General features: G+C 34.8%; 1 long non-coding RNA gene across 1 annotated transcript in view; it reads right to left on the reverse strand.

Moving 5' to 3' along the window:
- The window catches only part of LOC131381191 (uncharacterized), a 92,938-nt gene extending 80,753 nt beyond the window's left edge, over nucleotides 1-12,185 (reverse strand). Inside the window, exons 1-2 of the long non-coding RNA XR_009209748.1 lie at nucleotides 12,173-12,185; nucleotides 6,834-6,882 (exon numbers count right to left, since the gene is read on the reverse strand). This is a non-coding gene — a long non-coding RNA (uncharacterized LOC131381191). The remainder of the gene's footprint in view (nucleotides 1-6,833; nucleotides 6,883-12,172) is intronic.
- Between the last annotated feature and the right edge of the window lie 9,151 nt (nucleotides 12,186-21,336).

The following is a 21,336-nucleotide window of genomic DNA, read 5'->3' on the forward strand; positions in this document are numbered from 1 at the left end:
TGTGTTAAACACATGCCATTTGTTACCTGGCATCTTTATTCATCTTGCCACATCTACGTGATGTTCAATTTTTTCAAGTAGACATTTATCCTAATTTTGTGGTAGACTCTGTAAGGGTGGCCTGAAGTGAAGATTGAGTTGAGCATGAAGGAGGTCACGGGAGCTGTGTGCCAGGAATAATTTAAGAGCACGGCATTGGTTAGTCTGTCAAAGATCAGACTATGGAGAGCAGTTAAGATAGTTTAATTCAAATAGCAGGAGTTTAGAACAGACAAATTACCAAAAGGATTGAAACCTGGGATGTATAAATATTTGGATTTTAACTTGCTGGGATAAAGCCTTGAATCCAACCAACTTCTAATCTGGCAATCAGCACTAAAAAAACCACAAACAAATAAATAAATAAAACATAATGAAATTAATATTTGGTAACAATATTTGCCTCTCTAAAATGAATTCCCATATTATCATCCAAATCAGAGGTGCCATAATGAAGGATTTATTTTTATGTTTATCCTCTGCTTAATTACAAGACATGTACTTTATTTAAAAATATATGTAAACATATATATACAAATATTTATATATTTTTAAAAGATGTCTTTTTAAACTTATGAAAGCATATATATAATCTTTTAAACTTTATATACATAATATATAAACTATCTACATAGAAAAGCATACATTATCTTTTAAACTTTGTCCCTAGTCTCTATTTCACTTAGTAGATTATCACAGCTTCATTAGATGCAACCATGAATTATGTGTGTTTCATACTGTCTTCTTGAATGTATTAACAAGGATATTCTTTTTACCACAGGTTGTTTTCCATCAAAACTTTTATTAGTATTACCATAATAAAAACAATATTATTTTCCAACGACTAATTTCTTAACTATATTTAGAATAGCATTCAAAATAATATCAGGTATTTTCTTTCAGAAGCATATATTAATACTTTGACAAATTTTATTCGATGACGTAAATTGTACTTAAAATCAAATGACTTTTGACACTCACTTAACTTGTATTCTACTTGCAGTCTTCAAAGGCACTGATGTAAAACTGCGTATTAATTCTTTGCAAACTTCTTTTGTTGTTTGAGCCAACGTATTTAAAAATATTAGTAATGTACCTTCAATGTATACACAAGAAACTTTGGAATTTAAAATAAGCCAAATTAATTTTTAAAACATTCAGTTTTTCTATATAAGAAACTTCAGCTTCACAGTGCTGGGTAACCGTAAAGCTAGCAGTGGCAGGTGAATTACACCATGACGTTTGCCTATAGTTTGTTCAATATAACTATAAACTCTAAAATAGCTTCTGACGCTTCCTCACTAGATCTGTATCTTATGACTGTTGTGTCTCATTATGGCCCTTATGGTGGAATATAAATGGCAATAAACATTTTTGCAAGTTATATACTCCTTATCAACTTTCTTTAAAAATGTAAATGCGGTTAATTTTTTTTTTTTTTTTTTTTTTTTAAGACTGAGTTTCGCTCTTGTTGCTCAGGCTGGAGTGCAATGGTGCCATCTCGGCTCACCGCAACCTCCGCCTCCCAGGTTGAAGCGATTCTCCTGCCTCAGCCTCCTGACTAGCTGGGATTACAGGCATGTGCTGCCACGCCCAGCTAATTTTTTGTATTTTTAGTAGAGACAGGGTTTCTCCATGTTGGTCAGGCTGGTCTTGAACTCCCGACCTCAGGTGATCTGCCTGCCTCAGCCTCCCAGAGTGCTGGAATTACAGGTGTGAGTCACGGTGCCCGGCTGGTTAATTTTTTATTATGAATTTTTGGGAAGAAGACCACAGAAGTGAAGTGCTGTTCTCATCGTATCATAGCAAGTATAAATACAATCAATATTAATTATCACTGTTGATATTATCCTTGCTCACCTGGCAGAGATAGTGCTTATCGGATTTCTTCAATATAAACTTACTCTTTCCCCCAGGCCTGCCCCTGCCTTTCCATATGGTAATCCTTGGAAAGAGGTCACTATGTGCAACTCATACTTAAGGAATGAGGAGTTACGCTCCATTTATTTAAGGGCTGAGTATTCCCATGAATTGTTTTCATGTTTTTACAAGAGAGATTTGTGTATTTTCCCTAATTTATTTATTCAATAATTTATATTATCATGAACTCTTAAGTATTTATTTTATACTTTGTGTTACAGTCTAACACTGATTTATTTCATTGGTCACATCATCCCAGCTTTGGCCATTGAGAACTCTTTCAGTTGACCCTGTTTCCTTTTGTCTTTCCCTCATTATTGTGCATTTTGTTCTGTTATTTTTTTCTTTATTTTTTCAAGAAGGCCATTTTTTTCTGGCACTGAAATATTTTTCAGTCACATCTTGTATATCCTTTACCCTGCCTTAGAATCAGTCATTTCTCCAAAAAGCTCTGTGCCCTTTAATTGGAAAGCGACATTAGAAACCAAGATCCGGGTACTAGATATGCTGTTCTGGTGTGGCATTGCTCCAAGGTCCTCTCAACTGACAGAGCAAGACGATGTGTTGATTCCAACCCTTACATTTACACATTCTTATAAATGTAACTGTTAGTATCTATATTGAGAATCATGTTTCTCACCCATGAAGTGTGAAGTTATAAGCAAGCAAGGGAGGATGCTCGAATGATCTACGTGGTGGTGGATTAGAGTTGAAGTCATTACTGGGAACGCATCCTCCCTTGCTTGCTTATAACTTCACACTTCAAGTGTGAGAAACATGATTCTCTAGATTTCCTCCATTTACCTAATTGTTAAATTTCAGTGTATATGTGTAGCGGTTTCATAATCCTTAGCCCGCACCCATGTAGGGAACAACATTTCCTACTAGAGTTTAGTGCTTATGTGCAGTTCTTTTGCGTTTAGTTTTACAGACTCCACTCATTTCCAGGTTATGTAAGGCAGTATCTTTTCCCTAATCTGTAATGAGATTAGACTTTATACATTCTTAATAGAGTAAGAATCTTTTGTCACAATGATACATTTTGGAAGACAATTTGGTGGTCTTTTTTTTTCTTACAAATATAAACATAGTCTTAGCATGCTATCTAGGAACTATGCTCCTAAGTATTGCACAGCTGATTTGAATGCTTATGTGTACACACACAAAAAATCTCGACATAAATATTTATAGCAGATTTATTCAAAACCAACAAAGAATGAGAAACAACCAACTTCTGTCCAGAGCACCGACACTTGACAATGTGTCCTTAAAAAGCCAAACTTGAAAATATTTACTTTCTTTTCCATACTTGAAATTTTCTGCTGTATTTTGTCTATATGATGATACCATGTTCAGAAAGTCAAGAAACAGTATTTAATGTGAAAAACTGCCACAGAACAGTGAAATAGATGAAATACAGATCTACATCACAGAGTGACAATCCTACTACAGGAAACACATTCCAACAACTTTTGTACTCAACAGTAGGCTGCTCAGACTATTTTCTAGGAGAGTTTTTGTATTTTCTTGTCTTCATTCTGTATATTTCATCTATAATTTTCTGATTTGATTTTATTTTATTTTATTTTATTTTATTTTATTTTATTTTATTTTATTTTATTTTATTTTATTTTATTTTATTTTATTTTATTTTCCCTCTGATCCTTGGACTGCTAGCCTGGTCGTTCCCTTCTTCTCTGTATCACGCTGTCAATAGCGTGGACTGCGGAGCCGTGGATGGTACATCAAATGACTGGCAGAGGGAGCAGCAGGTGATAGTAGGAATATTTTTTCTACCCTCACCTGAGATAGTAAGAAGTCAGCAGTCCCTGAGAGTTGGATACTGAGTGTAATTTTTTTTATCAGTAGGCACCTCTATGCCATCCTTGAAAACGAGGTGTAGTTACTCAGTAATGATAAAGTTGTCGAGAGTGATTGTCTTTCAGATTTAACCAAGTTAAAGTAAGAACTCTATTCACTGCACACGAGTCTCACATGCAATTATACGACATCATGCCAGAAGCTTGAAGCGCTAAGTAAATGTTACCAAACCCAAGGCAGAAGCTGACAGCACTAAGTAAATGGTATCAGTCCCAAAATATGTTCTTATGCCATCACTAAAAATAATTTGTTAGAAATCTAAAACACACACACACACAAACAAATACCAAGTGACACACTCCCTGGACAACAAGTGTGCATGCAATTGTCACATTAAACAATGTACACATCTGGGTACCTTATATAAACACAATGGCTTTCTAAGGAAAGAAGTTCATGCTGGAGTGAAATCACTTTTATCTCCTGATCACCACGGTGGGTTAGGCTGCTCACTTTTAGGAAGAGGTATTTTGTTCTTAGCACCGATATACAAAGTTGGATATCACAAGACAGTCAGAGTAAAGAGCAGATAAAGGAGTGAAACGAGGGAGGACCAGTACTCTTGGGTGTGTCTGGAAATAGGAGTGGCCAAAACCATGTTGATTCCGAGCAACATGCTCTTTGTGACCAGAGAATATTATTAAAGAAGATTATTAAAGTAAAAAGCTTCTTAAATATATTTCTAAGATTTTTGTGTTGCCATACCATACAATTTCACTTTTAGCTGTCCCCTCCACACAAAACTGGTAATTTTCTTACTTTACAGAAAGTTTTATGAGGGCACTTCTCCCATGTTATGTGGGCTTATCTTTTGTGAAACCAAAACGGTCTTGCGTTTTATGTATGACACACAGAGCAGTATTGCCACTGTTGTAACAAAGGTCTAGGAGACAGAAGAGGCCATAGGAATAAAGAATGTTAGATCACTTAAGAGACAGCTCTAGCTCTTTGGGTTTCACAATGGTAAAAGTATGTAAGTACCAGCTGTGAGGCTTTAGAAAAGCAAAGTGGGGGCCGGCGCGGTGGCTCATGCCTGTAATCCCAGCACTTTGGGAGGCCGAGGGGGGCGGATCACGAGGTGAGGAGATCGAGACCATCCTGGCTAACACGGTGAAACCCTGTCTCTACTAAAAATACAAAAAAATTAGCCGGGCGTGGTGGCAGGTACCTGTAGTCCCAGCTACTCGGGAGGCTGAGGCAGGAGAATGGCGTGAATCCGGGAGGCGGAGCCTGCAGTGAGCTGAGATCGCGCCAATGCACTCCAGCCTGGGCGACAGAGCGAGACTCCGTCAAAAAAAAAAGAAAAGAAAAGAAAATTGGGGCACAGGGATTGGACAGAGACGAACAGGCTTCCTGGTTAAAGGGTAATCTGAGCATATCAGTATGAGCACCCACTTTCCAGCTTCCCGAAACAATAGTGGAACTTAACTAATTCCAAGAGAACTTCTTGCTTTGGCAAATGAATACAGCTGTCTTAGTCCATTGTGAGTTGCTGTTAAGGAATACTTGAGGCTGGGTAATTATACAGAAAATAGATTTCTTTGGCTCAGGGTTCTGCAGAGATGATGCTGAAGCAAGGTGCCAGCAACTACTCGGCTTCCGGGAAGGACGTTTGTTCTGCATCAAAATTTGATGGAGAAGGTCAAAGGGAAGCAGGCATATGGGAAGAGGGATGAAACAGGGAGAAGAACCTCACTTTATAATAACCCACTCTTGGTGGAGCTAATCCATTCCCCTGAGTATCCAGTCCCACAAGGGCAAGAACTCACTCACTACCATGAGAACAGCATCAAGCCATTCATGAGAGATCTGCTTCCCTAATCCACCCACTTCCTATTAGGCTCCACCTCCCAACACCACCACACTGAGGATTAAATTTCAATGACACTTGGTGGGGACCAAGGAACCATACTTGAACCATAGTAACGGCTAATTTCATCTCTTTATTAGATGCATTGCAAGTTACTCTGCTAACATGACTTACACATCTGTCCTGTCCCCATTGCCCTGGTCATTAAATGAGTCCTTATCTTTATAAAATAGTTCAATCTTCACAGCACATGGAGTTATTATGAAGATTAGTGATTCTCAATGTTGACAGTGAATGACTATCATTTTAGAAGGTTATAAAACACATTATGACTGGTACCTTTCCATCCTCATACCCACATTCTCCTTTACTTCATTTGAGCACAAGACCTAGATATTAATATTGAAGTAAAACAAAATCCTCCAAATGACTTAATGTAAGCCCACTATTAAACAGTGATCCTCAAACTTTAGCTTCCATCATTAGCATTTGGAAGAACCTTACAAATACTGATGACTAGGTCCCATTTTTAGGATTTCTGACTCAGTATCTCTGGGGTAGGGCCTAATGTGCATTTCCGGCACATTTCTAGGTCATGTTAATGCTGTTAGTCTACAGATCATATTTTGAGAAGAACTGATCTAAATTAATGCTTCAAACTCTAATATGATTACAAATCACCTGGGATCTTGTTAATACGCAAATTTTAAATCATAAATCTGGGCTGAGACCTAATATTTTGCATTTTCAACAAATTCAATGGAATTAAATAGCTTGCATGAATGTTAATGGTCTATTTTTAATAAACATGGAGACAGACACAACATCACTAAAAGCCACAGGTAAAATAATACTAGCAACCATTTTTAATTTGTCTAGCTGAATGCTTCTATTAGTCTATAGAAGCACAATACCTGCACTATATTACTGTAAGATTTCCAAAAAGAAAGTGATTTTGTGTTTGAGAAAGTTTAATAATAATAAAGTCAAACTACATTATTTACTGCAGTATTTCTCACAAGTTTTAATGCATATTGCAAAAATCTCATAAGAAAATGTAATATGAAAAGTTATCAAACTTTTTTCATCTACAAAATGTTTTCACCAAAACTCTTATTAATACTGCACCATACTCTAAATTACATGGAACCCAATTTGAGAAATATTAATATAGTGTTTTTACCTTCCTCATTCATCAGAGAGCTTGACTCACGCAGAGCCGGTTTCTACAACTAAGCAGAAAGGTGTGTTTTTATTTTCTTTTCTGCACATTTAAAGAAGATGATTAGTTTTTGATTCTTGATAGCACTGAGGAAGTAAGAATAACACAACTGTCCAGGGAAAATAACCCGTGCTGACATACTCATTAGGGTTTTGGCTTTTTATCTTTATTTTTATATTCCTGGCATTTATTACAATTCCATAAAGTAGCTAAAATAATGTTGAGTGAATGATTAAATCACTCAAATTACAGAGTTTGAAGGCTAATTAATGAGATAATTAATGTAGCAGCAACTTATAACTTCAAAACCTCTAAAATACTCATTGTTAATTAGTGTCACTATTGTTTTAATAATGTGAGTGATACTACCAGTATAAGTAAAGCTTATACTCGGGGGAAGGAGGCAGGCAGAATTAACACATGGATAAGGAATTACACAAGTACAGCTTTAGGCTTACACAAACAAGGTATAATACATTGGCATTTAAAAGAGTGCCTAGGAGCTGTCAAGCTCTTTCCATCATTGGAACTATCTCTTATTAATTAACATGAATGAAACAGAAACACAGCATAGAATGTAACCCAAATTTCAAACATTTTATCTATAATTATTTAGAAACAATCTAAGTTATTAAATGAAATGTAAAAATATGATTTCATGAAGTTCTGTAAAATTACTAGTATTTCATCTTTTCCTCTGCTGAATGAGTTATATGGTATCACATAGAGCATAGAGCACGGAATTTTTGGTGTAGCATATTATATATTCATGTCTTTGCTAATAAAAGTCAACTGTCCTTTTACTTACAATTTGCATTAACGGCTCATCAATATAAACGAAAATGATTTATTAAAATATTACTGAGTAGAGACTGAATGGCTCAGGGAATTGATTGGTAATGGGGTATGTAGTCTTTCATTTCTAGGTCACTGATTTGAATTACATCTTGGCAGAGAGTAGAGGCTATTCAGGACATACGGTGTGTGGAATGGGGTGGTGCAGCCAGTCTCATTTTCATTAAGTGCTGTCCATTTAGGTTTCACTATTTCAAGGAAACTGAACTTGACTCTAAAGCCTGTATCCATGGATTCAAAACACATTATACATACATGTGTAAGAAAATTTATAAGAGAGGTTAATAGCACTAAGAATAGGAAAAATATTATCCACTGAAACATTCTTAATATAGAAATACTTTGCCTCACCTATATGGGTAGGTTTAACATGCATACGAATAAATATTTCAGGATGATTTAGTTGAACATGCCCTTTTCAGGTTATTTTATTCCTCATCTTCAGGAGATACATAGCTCCCTTGAAGTTAGATTTTCAGTATATATTTCTTCTAAGGTAACATTAAGATATTTTATAGAAGTAAAATGTAAAATCCTATAAGAAACAGTTATAGATTAAAATAATAGAATATTATCACTAAGAAAAACTGAGGAATCTTTTAAACTTTGTTTTATATGGAAAGGAAAGATGACAAGTGTAAAGCCAAAACTACTTCCCCAATATAATACAGCTGCCCTGTGATGTAGTACAGATGATCTATGCTATAGCTGAAGCATAATTTCCAGGCCAAAGCTCTTCTCACTACTTGTACTATCCCTTTTTAAAGATGGACTCCTAATTCAAATGGGCAGCATTATTTCTCATTCTTCTCAGGTCAAGACAAAGCAACGAGAAAACAAGTAAAAAAGATTTACAAGAAAAATTTGAAGGTCTTATGATTATAACATGGAATAAATCTAAAATTTGTAGTTACACTGTTTGTTAGAATCAGTGAATTTATCAAGGTTCTGAAATACAAGCTCAATAACAATTTTATATTTATATATGAGAAACAGAAATTGAGAAAATGCTATTTAAAAAAAAAACCATTCAATAGCAACAAATTTAACTACTTAGTAATAAACCTACCAAAGTATATACAAGACCATACAGAAAATAGATGATCATTACTGAGATACATTATAAGATACGTAGATAAATGATGCCATGTACGTGGATTGAAAGGCTAAGTATTGTAAAGTTGATGTTTCTCCTCAAATGGATTTTTTTATTCAGTGCAATTTCAATCAAACCGCAGTGAATTTAGAGAAAAAGGAAAATAGCATTCATTTTAATATTTTATGCCAATTATTTAAGCCAAGTTTAGGAGGCACAAAAAAAATCAAGTATTGACTTTTTAAAACACGTACTTTAAAGTGAGTCCCGACTCGGAAATTTGCTTTAACTAATAAAATGTGAGCAGAAGTATACTCTCTGTTTGCCTTGAAGGGTAACAACTAAAGAGTAACAATGTCTTCCACAAACAATTGTAGAATTTAGTTTGGATGACTGGAAGAGGGATGAAAGTGTATTCATATCATCACCATTCTATAGATAGATATACACAATGATATATGAGTTTTCTATTCTCTTAGCAGAGCAAATTTTTTAAGACACCCATTGAGACATACCAGGTTAACAGGTAGATGAGGGCAAATGCCGGTTTAACAGACACAAAATAATCTTTAGGAAAAATACATAAATCTTTATGATGAAGAATGAGAAGACTTGAAATACAGTAATACAAAAGTCATGAAAGAGACTTTTATATTATTACTGTATTATTCTAAAGAATTTGTTAATAATTTGATAAAGAATTCCTTTAAAGTCAGTTACTACATAAAAACTCAAAACTGTGATTTCATTCATTCTAAATGCTAGAGTTTCATTTTTTCTACAAAAAGTTACATTAAACTTAATTTCCTTTTGATATCTCTATAAGCAAGACTAATGCTTTTTATTATAGTACAAAAATGGCTAATGAATACACCCTTCAATCTTTGTATTAATTATACACTCTATGTGTGCTTACAGTGTCCAATTTGCAGAAAGCGATTTTCTATATTTAGGTTTCTGAAGGGTGTACATATTAGTATAATAGGCAACATACTGAGATGCTAATAGCCTATATTCAGGGCATTCTCCATCCCCCACTTCATGGCTAAACTATTTTTTAGACATATTTTGAATCATTCGAATTCTGTTAAAACAACTTCTATCCTTTGAAGATAATAGTCACATTGAGAAAAAACTTCTAAATATATCCTCATTAAAAGTATTTCCAAACATATTTCATGTACACTGATGAATATATCTTTTTCTAGATTTTGTATTAGTTATCCAGTGGCAAAGACTTAGATAATATGTCATCTCCAAAGGCATAATCAGTGTTAGTATATTAATATCATCTTACCTATAATTATATAGATGTATTTTTGTCTATCCATTCTAATATAAGCTACAGAGTGACAAGATATATTTTGTACAAGACAACAAAATTCATAATTTTAGAAAATACAAGGATATATTAATTTTTCAATTCACAAATTTGAAAGAATAATTTATTTCATTCATTATTTATGTTACCCAATCTCTGTGTTATTTTTACAATTGCATTTTGTACATATGCTGAATTCCAAACTTTTATCATTATTAAATAAAAGTAACATAGTTTTTATTAAGTCTCTTATTTAATCTCATCCTATACTTATCTTTATAACAAATGTGACAGTACAAAATATACTTTTTGGTTAAGCATTTTATAATTAATTTTTAAATTTTATTTCTTTTTATTTATAACATTGATTATACACAATTAAGAAAAGTCAAAGGTAGTAGAGTTAATGAATGAAAAATACAATTTCCTCAACTAAACCTCCGGAATATTACAAATTCCTTGACAGCAGGCCCTCATTAAAAAGATTCTGGAATCTTCCTTCTTTGGATTTTAGAAAAAACTATAGTGGTTCCTAAACATTTATGGTTTTTCTTAAAAAAATGAGTTTTATTTATACATCAATAATATAATTTTCATTTGAGTTTGTTATTATTTAGTTGCTATTTCCTGGGAAGATTTTCGAAGGGAGAATAAAATTCTGACAAAACATCTTCATGTATATCAATAGTTTTATATCACTTACGTCAAAATTAAGACAACCTTTTAAAGTTTAGAACAACTAATTGGCAGTTGGAGTGTGAGAAATAATTAGAGATGTCAAGAAAAATTTTTACTCTTTGTACAGCATTTTAAAACATAATTTTCTTTGAAAAAACATTCTACATAAATATATTTCCTGGGTTGTTGTCTGTCTTCTCTTCTACACATAAGACCAACAGGAGCCTCTGACATTTTTCACATGATAGGCTATCAAATTGGAAGAGACATGAACTAAAGCTTGCTTTATGTTAACTGGGTATAATTAAAGGAACAATTAAACTACTCAAAATTTCTATCTTTAAATGTCCATCGATGTGCGTATACAAATAGAAAAATATGCACAAACACACGAAATGGCACCAGAAAGCATGGTTAGAATTGAACGAATTACTAAATTAGGAAGGAGTTTGTAAAAATCAGGTTATCAGTAAGATTGTTAAAAGAAACACATTTATGGCTAATGAGAGCTGCCTCACATAAAATACCATATTTCTTTAGGTCTAAGATGTTATTAATTGCAAAATGTCCTATTGTTTAACATTTGATTTCTTGATTTTTATGATCATCAGGAAAGAAAAAATATTTGCTGTTTAAATCAATAAAATCAATGCTTTTGATTGTAAGACCCAATCCAATTTCAAACATGTCAATATATGAAAATATACGTGGCTTAAAACTAATGAAGTTTGGTAATATGTAAACATATGAAGAACAAGAACAAATAACTTATTATCTCCCACAACTAGAAGAGAGGAAAGCTGCATTAGTATAAAAAAGGACGCTGGAAAGAAACTCAAATAAAAGTACTTTTAAAATTTATAATACCTACAAATGATTACCTAACATTATATCTCAGCTGATGCTTTAAATAAACCTTTGAACTAAGCTTAATACAGTAGTCAGTGAGCCAAACATTGAAAATATAAAATATAACTATTTGTCAACAAATGGAGCCCATCAGCCTGGTCCATTACAAGAAAAGAACAAGGTACCGATCAAGAAGTCCTTGTCCTAACCCATTCTAGCCCATTAAGTTTCCATTTGCCTCATAATTAGAATACTTCCAGTATGTATTGTATTCATAAGGACATTGTAAAAAGGTTTTTGCTATCTTCTTTGCAAAGCCTCACTTCAACAGATGTGTCCTCAAACCATTGGTCTAGGCATCAAGCAGCACAATATTTAGGGGTTTCACACCTTGCAGAGAAATGTTTGTTGAGTTCTGAAAACATAAAAGCATCAAGTATTATATATGTCAACCTGGCCTCTGATTATTTATATGATATATAATTCTGCTAGCACACTCACCTCTGCAGGGAATTTTCAAGTCTGCCAGCCTTTCTACAGTTATTCACAACTGCCACTGGCAAGGGGAACAGGGAGGCTACCTGCTCAGCCCGCCGTGGGGTGCTAAGTTAGCTGTATGGATGCAGCTGTCTTCGGTACAACAGAGAGAACAATGGAAAACCTCATTTGACCTTATGCTTATCCAACATCTGATTCAGTTTAGCAGAAACACTTCGTAGGAAATAAATGCACACAGGTAATTTACAAACCTAATACTTGTATCTCAGTGGAGTCATTCTCAGCTGGTTAGAACCCAAGAAAAGGGAGAGTAATTAGCACCATTACAACACTCACGGAAACCAATTAGCACTTAAGTAAACTTAATGTGATTTTGTAATTGTCGTGATGGTTCTAAGTCAAATTAAATCACTAAATCAAGCAATTCAATATTTGGTAGTGGACAAGTATATTTTTTAGAAACAATTTTACTAACATGATGAATGAAGGGTTTTCACTCTTTTCTCCAAAAGATAAAGTAAACATTAAGAATTAAATAACATGAATGTTAAAAACTAAATAACATGGCCGGGCACGGTGGCTCACGCTTGTAATCCCAGCACTTTGGGAGGCCGAGACGGGCAGATCACGAGGTCAGGAGATCGAGACCATAGTGAAACCCCGTCTCTACTAAAAATACAAAAAATTAGCCGGGCGTGGTGGTGGGTGCCTGTAGTCCAGCTACTCAGGAGGCTGAGGCAGGAGAACGGCATGAATGCGGGAGGCGGAGCTTGCAGTGAGCTGAGATCGCACCAGCGCACTCCAGCCTGGGTGACAGAGCGAGACTCCATCTCAAAAAAAAAAAAAAGAGAATAAAATACCTAGGAATCCAACTTACAAGGGATGTGAAGGACCTCTTCAAGGAGAACTACAAACCACTGCTCAATGAAATGAAAGAGGATACAAACAAATGGAAGAACATTCCATGCTCATGGGTTGGAAGAATCAATATCATGAAAATGGCCATACTGCCCAAGGTAATTTATAGATTCAATGCCATCCCCATCAAGCTACCAATGACTTTCTTCACAGAATTGGAAAAAACTACTTTAAAGTTCATATGGAACCAAAAAAGAGCCTGCATCGCCAAGTCAATCCTAAGCCAAAAGAACAAAGCTGGAGGCATCATGCTACCCGACTTCAAACTATACTACAAGGCTACAGTAACCAAAACAGCATGGTACTGGTACCACAACAGAGACATAGATCAATGGAACAGAACAGAGCCCTCAGAAATGATGCCGCATATCTACAACTATTTGATCTTTGACAAACCTGACAAAAACAAGAAATGGGGAAAGGATTCCCTATTTAATAAATGGTGCTGGGTAAACTGGCTAGCCATATGTAGAAAGCTGAAACTGGATCCCTTCCTTACACCTTATACAAAAATTAATTCAAGATGGATTAAAGACTTACATGTTAGACCTAAAACCATTAAAATCCTACAAGAAAACCTAGGCAATACCATTCAGGCCATAGGCGTGGGCAAGGACTTCATGTCTAAAACACCAAAAGCAATGGCAACAAAAGCCAAAATTGACAAATGGGATCTCATTAAACTAAAGAGCTTCTGCACAGCAAAAGAAACTACCATCAGAGTGAACAGGCAACCTACAGAATGGGAGAAAATTTTTGCAACCTACTCATCTGACAAAGGGCTAATATCCAGAATCTACAATGAACTGAAACAAATTTACAAGAAAAAAACAAACAACCCCATCAAAAAGTGGGCAAAGGACATGAACAGACACTTCTCAAAAGAAGACATTTATGCAGCCAGAAAACACATGAAGAAATGCTCATCATCACTGGCCATCAGAGAAATGCAAATCAAAACCACAGTGAGATACCATCTCACACCAGTTAGAATGGCCATCATTAAAAAAGCAGGAAACAACAGGTGCTGGAGAGGATGTGGAGAAATAGGAACACTTTTACACTGTTGGTGGGACTGTAAACTAGTTCAACCATTGTGGAAGTCAGTGTGGCGATTCCTCAGGGATCTAGAACTAGAAATACCATTTGACCCAGCCATCCCATTACTGGGTATATACCCAAAGGTCTATAAATCATGCTGCTATAAACACACATGCACACGTATGTTTATTGTGGCACTATTCACAATAGCAAAGGGTTGGAACCAACCCAAATGTCCAACAACGATAGACTGGATTAAGAAAATGTGGCACATATACACCATGGAATACTATGCAGCCATAAAAAATGATGAGTTCATGTCCTTTGTAGGGACATGGATGAAACTGGAAAACATCATTCTCAGTAAACTATCGCAAGGACAAAAAACCAAACACCGCATGTTCTCACTCATAGGTGGGAATTGAACAATGAGAACTCATGGACACAGGAAGGGGAACATCACACTCCGGGGACTGTTGTGGGGTGGGGGGAGGGGGGAGGGACAGCATTAGGAGATATACCTAATGCTAAATGACGAGTTAATGGGTGCAGGAAATCAACATGGCACATGGATACATATGTAACAAACCTGCACATTGTGCACATGTACCCTAAAACCTAAAATATAATAATAAAAATAAAAAAATAAAAAAAAAATGAAATAACATTCAAGTTAGTCTTCTTTACCCCCAACAGGTTTTTCTTTTCAGTTCAATATTGCAAAAGTATTTTAATTGTTCCTTTAGTCATTCATTTCCACTAAAAAAAGATAAAATTATCCTAATGCATTATTACTTGAATCTTGAAAAGTAAGAACAATCTGAACATTTTCAAGTAAATACTTTAGAACAGAGAGTGAAATATTTCTTTCCATTCTTTGCCCGTGGCTTCATTTAAAAGTCCTATTAAATACTGTTCTTGTCTGCTATTTTTCTCCAAGCTCTATATTCTTTCCAGATCTTGAATATTTATTGAAAAGCAAAAATGTGGTCTTTTTTTTCAGTAGATGAATATGAGGGAGAATAGATAAAATGTATTCACAAAATGGATACAAAGATGACAGAAAAGATAGAATTGCCAGATAAAACACAGGATGACCAGTTAAGCTTGAATTTCAGATAAACAACAAAACATACGTTGGTATAATTATGTCCCAAATTTTGCATAAGATACACATGATAACAATATTTTTTCACCATAATTCAAATTTAACTGAGTATCCTGTATTTCTATTTCCTTTTTTTTTTTTTTTTTTCTTTTTTTGAGGTAGAGTTTTGCTCTTGTCGCCTAGGCTGAAGTGCAGTGGCGCAATCTTGACTCACTGCAACCTCTGCCTCCCAGGTTCAAGCGATTCTCATGCCTCAGCCTCTGAATTAGCTTGGATTACAGACACGTGCCACCACACCTGGCTAATTTTGTATTTTTAGTAGAGATGGGGTTTCACCATGTTGGCCAGGCTGGTCTTGAACTCCTGACCTCAGGTGATCTTCCCGCCTCAGCCTCCCAAAGTGATTACAGGCAGGAGCCACTACACCCAGCCTTATTTGCAAATTTTTTAAAACTGTATATAGCAGTAAACTGAAAGATTATTTACAGTGGAATTCCTAAGGTCAGGTTTCCTTCAACGTGCTTATATGTTCTTTTCATTTTTAATCCTCTTATTCTTGGATTTATAATGTTAGAAATAATTCATTTTACCAGAGTAATTTTTGTTCACATCTGAAAAATCATAACATTGAGAAATAAATCAAGTAGGATATTAATTTTATTTTGAAATAGTTAAATCCACATGTCTCCTGTATATCATGGGCTTTCTGTCTATAAATCAATAAGTTATCCCAGTGTGAACTGGGATGATAAAAGACTCTCCAAACATCCTCTGGATATTCCCAAACTTTTGTGTTTGTGCTTCAGGCCTTCAAAACAATTTACCTATTTGGTTCTATCTCACATGGTTTTTTACAAGAAAAATCATATGAGCAATTGATATCATAAATTTTATAAATTTAACTGAAAATGCATAGTGTCAAAATGGATCCAATATATTACACAATGTGTAATGTTTGACCAGCCAGCCCGCTCACTTCTGGCCTGGTACTGAATTTCTTTTCAACAGATGTCATCCCGTTATCACTCTAGTGTTTTCTGTTTGTTTGTTTTGTTTCATTTTGTTTTAACTGGACTGGTCTATTCCTCGTTCCCTACATTTCCCTCAGTAATTATGGGATTTTTTATAAATAAAACTTTGTCTATAATTTTTGTCTATAATTTTGTCTATAATTATTCTCCAGGAGGAAAAGCAATCAATAGTTTCCTAAATTCGATACACAAAGTTTTCACTCAAGTGATGTGTGAGGAAATAATGCACATTTACTTGTGACACCTGGGACTCCCCTAACTTATGGCTCAAACACCTTTTCCTACTTTTCCCTTCTGTGGAATTGAGAGGAAGAGGAATATGACGAATGGGAGGAAGAAAAAGAGATGCCATCTTTGTGATTATCAAATAGAAAGAAACATGGAATCTTCAGGAACTTTTCACATTAGTGTATTTTCAATGGAATGGTAACAGGAAGTCCATGGCAAAATTTAAAAATTTGAGGCTGTATATAGTTTATAATGCCAAATCCTGAAGATATTTTTATTTGTCTTTTCCTCACTTCTGATGTTTTTTCTTGCAGAATTTCAGTGGCAAGTCTAAACATGACTCAAAATCTGCTCACCAACTGCTGGCACTGCACTCTCTATGATTATCTCTAGCGTGTAAGTTTGTTATCCTGAAGGCTCACGTGCCTCAGTGTTAACATTTGGAAGAGGGCTGCCAGGCCCAACAAGAACAGAGATGCACAGGCAAGCAGCCAGCTGGGCACAGGACATTCTGTGGTGGTATATGCGGGCATGTGAACTAAGACTGATAAGCCTAAAGACTTGGTTGGTAGTTGGATCACTTTGAGGTTAAACCGCTGCATATGCATGATGAACCTGGCAATATCATGTTTTCATAAATTTTATATAGATTCAAATTCTAATGCACTACATGCAATTTGTCATTTATGATGACATGTTCACATGACATCTCAAATGAAAGTGTTGGCACATGTTTCCATGGAGAATTAGCAGAATTGTAATGCGAGATTCCAGGGTTTTAAAGGTTATCAAACAAATGTTTGCTTACTTCGGGATATGCACTGGTCGAGAGAAATCTACTTCACATGCTCTAGGGCAGCGTTTCTCATCCTGGCACTGTTGACATTTGAGGTTGGTTAACACTTGTTAGCTACACATTATAGGATGTTTAGAAATATCTCTTGTTGCTACCCACTGACTGCCAGCAGCAACACTCCCAAAGTCTCATGAAAGTGTGACAATCAAAAATATCTCCAGTCTCTGCTAAATGTCCCTGACAGTGGGGAACAAAATTACCCCAGGCTAATAATTTCTGGTCTAGAAAATGAGCAAAGTAAGATTTTTTATTTTATTGAAAACTTTTTAATAGACTTCATTTTTTAGAGAAGTTTTAGATTCACAACAAAATTGAGCTGAAGTTACCGAGATTTTCCCTGCACTCACATTTGCACATCTTTGCTTGCTATCACTGGAGAGGTATCTCATATATTGTTAAGGTTGATGAGCCTACATTGACATTATCATGTGAGCAAAGTCCACAGTTTAAATTAAGGTTCACACTTGGAGTTGTATAATTCTATGAATTTTAACAAATGTATAATGACAGTATCCATCAACATGGTATAAAACAGAGTAGTTTCACTTCCCTGACAATATATTTGTGTTCCTCCTATTCATCTCTTCTTTCCCCTAAACCCTTGGAAACTACTGATCCTTTCACTGTCTCCATAACTTGTCTTTTCTAGAATGTCATATAGTTGGAATCATACAGTGTGTTGCTTTTTCACATTGACTTCTTTTACTTAGTAATATGCATTTGAGTTTCCTCCATGTCTTCTCATAATTTGACAGCTCATTTCTCTTTAGCACTTAATAAAGCTCCCTTGAATGGCTGAACTCCAATTTATCTGCTCATTGATGAAGGACATCTTAGTTGCTTCCAAGTTTTACAATTATGAATGAAGCTGCTATAAACGTTTGTGAGATTTTTGTATGGACATGCTTTCAACTCATTTGGGTAAATAACAAGTGGTGTAATCGCTGGAACATATGGTAAGAGTATGTTTAATTTTATAATAAATTACTAATCTGCCTTTCAAAGTGTCTGTACCATTTTGCATTTGTACCAGCAGTGAAGAGTTTCTGTTGCTCCACATTTTTACCAACATTTGGTATGGTTAATGTTTTGTATTTTCAACATTTTAACAGCTATATAGGGGTATCTTATTGTTGTTTCAATTTGCAACTCCCTAATGACATATGACATGGAGTATCTTTTCATGTGCTTATTTGCATTTTGTATATCTTCTTTGGCTAGGTGCCTGTTCAAATCTTTTGTCCACTTTTTTAGTTGTGTTGTTCATTTTCTTATTGAATTTATGAGTTCCTTGTATATTTTGGATAACAACACTTTACCAAATACATTTTTGCAAATATTTTCCCGTAGTTTGTGGCTTATCTTCTTATTTTCTTGACAACGTCTTTAGCAGAGCAAGTTTTTAATTTTAATGAAGTCCAGCTTCTCAATTTTTTTCTTTCATGATTTGTAACTTTGGTGTTGTATTAAAAAGTCGTCAGTATGCTCAAATATATCTCGGCTTCCTCATATATTATCTTCCAGGAGTTTTGTAGTTTTGCATTTGACTTTTAGATCTGTGATCCATTTGACTTAATTTTTGTGGAGGGTGTGAAACCTGTTTCTAGATTTCATTTATTTTTATTTTTTGGCATATGGATGTCTAGTTATTTCAGCGCCATTTGTTGAAAAGACTATCTTTACTGCACTGTGTTGTCATTGGTCTTTTGTCAAACATAAATCGACTATATTTACATGGGTTTAATTGCAGGCTTTCTATTCTTTTTCATTGAACTATTTGTCTATTCTTTCACCATTACCATATTGTCTTGATCACTGTAGCTTTATAGTAAGTCTTAAAGTTGGGTAGTGTTTATTCTCCTTCATATTGTGCTGGCTATTTGGAGTTTCTTGCCTCTCCATATAAACTTTAAAATAGTTTGTTGATAGTCACAAAACCACTTACTAGGATTTTGATTGAGATTACACAGAATCTATAGATAAGTTTGGAAGAACTGACATCTTGACAATATTGAAGCCTCCTATTCATAAAGAGAGTATCTTTTCATTGATTTAGTGCCTTGATTTTTTTCCATCAGTTTTGTAATTACATAAATTTTATTAGATTTATACCTAAGGATACATTTACAATTAATCTAAGTCTATTTTGACATAACACTATACCTCTTCATAAATAATACGAGTAGTTTTTAGTAAAAAATATTCCTAATTCCACCATTCCTTGTGTCAGAACTTAGCAATTCTTACTATTCTTTGGATCACTCATTTCTCACTGTCATTCATTTTACTTACACATAAGCATACATAATTGTCACATTGTTGCTATTATTATTTTGAACAAACTGTTATCTGTTAGATCAATTAAGAATAAGAAAATAAAGGTAATTATTTTACCTTCACTTCTTCCTTCTCTGACGATCTTCTTTTCTTTAAGTAGATCCACTTTACTGATTTATATTACATCCTTCTGTTTGAAGAACTTTTAAGATTTCTTGTAAGGCATGTCTAATGGTCACAAATTCCCTCAATTTTTGTTTGTCTAAGAAAGTTTTTATTTTCAAACAACAATTTTGCAGGGTACAGATCTTGAGATTGGAGGTTTTCTACTCTCAATACTTTAAATATTTCCATCAATTCTCCTTTTGTTTGCATAGATTCTGAGGAAAAGTCAGATGTAATTTATAATTTTGCTACTCTATAGTTAGGGTGTACTCTGTAATCCCCTCCCCAGCCTTCTTTAAATTATTTTTATTCTTTTATTTTCTGCAATTTGAATAAAATACACTTAGGCATATTTTTCTTTTTCTTTTTTGCATTAAACTACTTGGCGTTCTCTGAGTTTCTTGGATCTGTGGTTTGATGTCTGACATTAATGTAGGGAAATTCTTAGTCATTATTACTTCAAATATTGCTTCTGTTTCTCTCTTTCTTTTCCTTCTGGTATTCACTTTACATATATGTTATACCACTTATACTTGTCCCACAGTTCTTAGATATACTTTATTATTTATCCAGTCTTTTTTCTCCTTGCTTTTCCATCTTCGAAGTTGCCACTGACATCTCAAGCTCAGAGATTTCCATCTACTCATAGCCTATCAAAGGCATTCTTCATTTTTGTTACAATGTTTTCATCTCTAGCATTTAATTTGGATTCTTTTTTAGAATTCCCATATCTCAGCTGACATTGCACATCTTTTCTTGCATGTTGTCTATTTTGTCCAGTAAAGTCCTTAGCATATTGAAAACAACAGCTTTAAATTCCTAGACTGATAATTCCAGCATTCCTGCCATATCTGAATCTAGTTCTGATGTTTAACTATCTCTTTAAACTGTGGTTTTCACCTTTTAATATACTTTGTAATATTTTTATTGATAGCAAGATATGATGCACTGGGTAAAAGGTACTGTAGTAAATAGGCCTTTAGTAATGTTGTGGTAATGTTAAGGGGGGAATGGGGAAGCATTCTATAGTACTATAATTTGGTTTCAATTTTTTAATAAGCCTGTGCCTTTGGACTATGAACTTTACATATGATTCTCAGCATCGTCCTCCATTCCCTGTTAGTGAGGCAGGATGACTGCAGAGAGCTGGAGTTGGGTATTTCCCTTCCGATCAGTTAGGCTCCTTAAAAAATCTAATAATTTAGGCTGGGGTAAAAGAGTGTCTTGAGGGTGGATCTTGTTAGGAAGAAAATAGTGCTCTGGCGTATTTTAGTGTTTTTATTACCCCTCCTCCTGCAGGAAGGGAGTTTTCTCTGATACTTACTGTGACAATATGAGCACCTGGAGGTAAAACTCACACAAGTTTGCAGGCCCCTGTATGAATGGGTCCCCCTGGAGTGTTTAAGTCTCAAACTTGTTCATACTGAGCCTCCAGCAATTTGTCTATTACAGTTTAGGATTTTCCGCCCTGGTACTGTTTCCCATGGAGGTTTCTGCTCCAGTAAGTTGTGATTCTGCTCCAGTAGGTCGTGATTCTCTGAAT

The sequence above is a fragment of the Hylobates moloch genome, unplaced genomic scaffold (assembly GCF_009828535.3).
Source record: "Hylobates moloch isolate HMO894 unplaced genomic scaffold, HMol_V3 SCAFFOLD_14, whole genome shotgun sequence".
NCBI lineage: Eukaryota > Metazoa > Chordata > Mammalia > Primates > Hylobatidae > Hylobates > Hylobates moloch.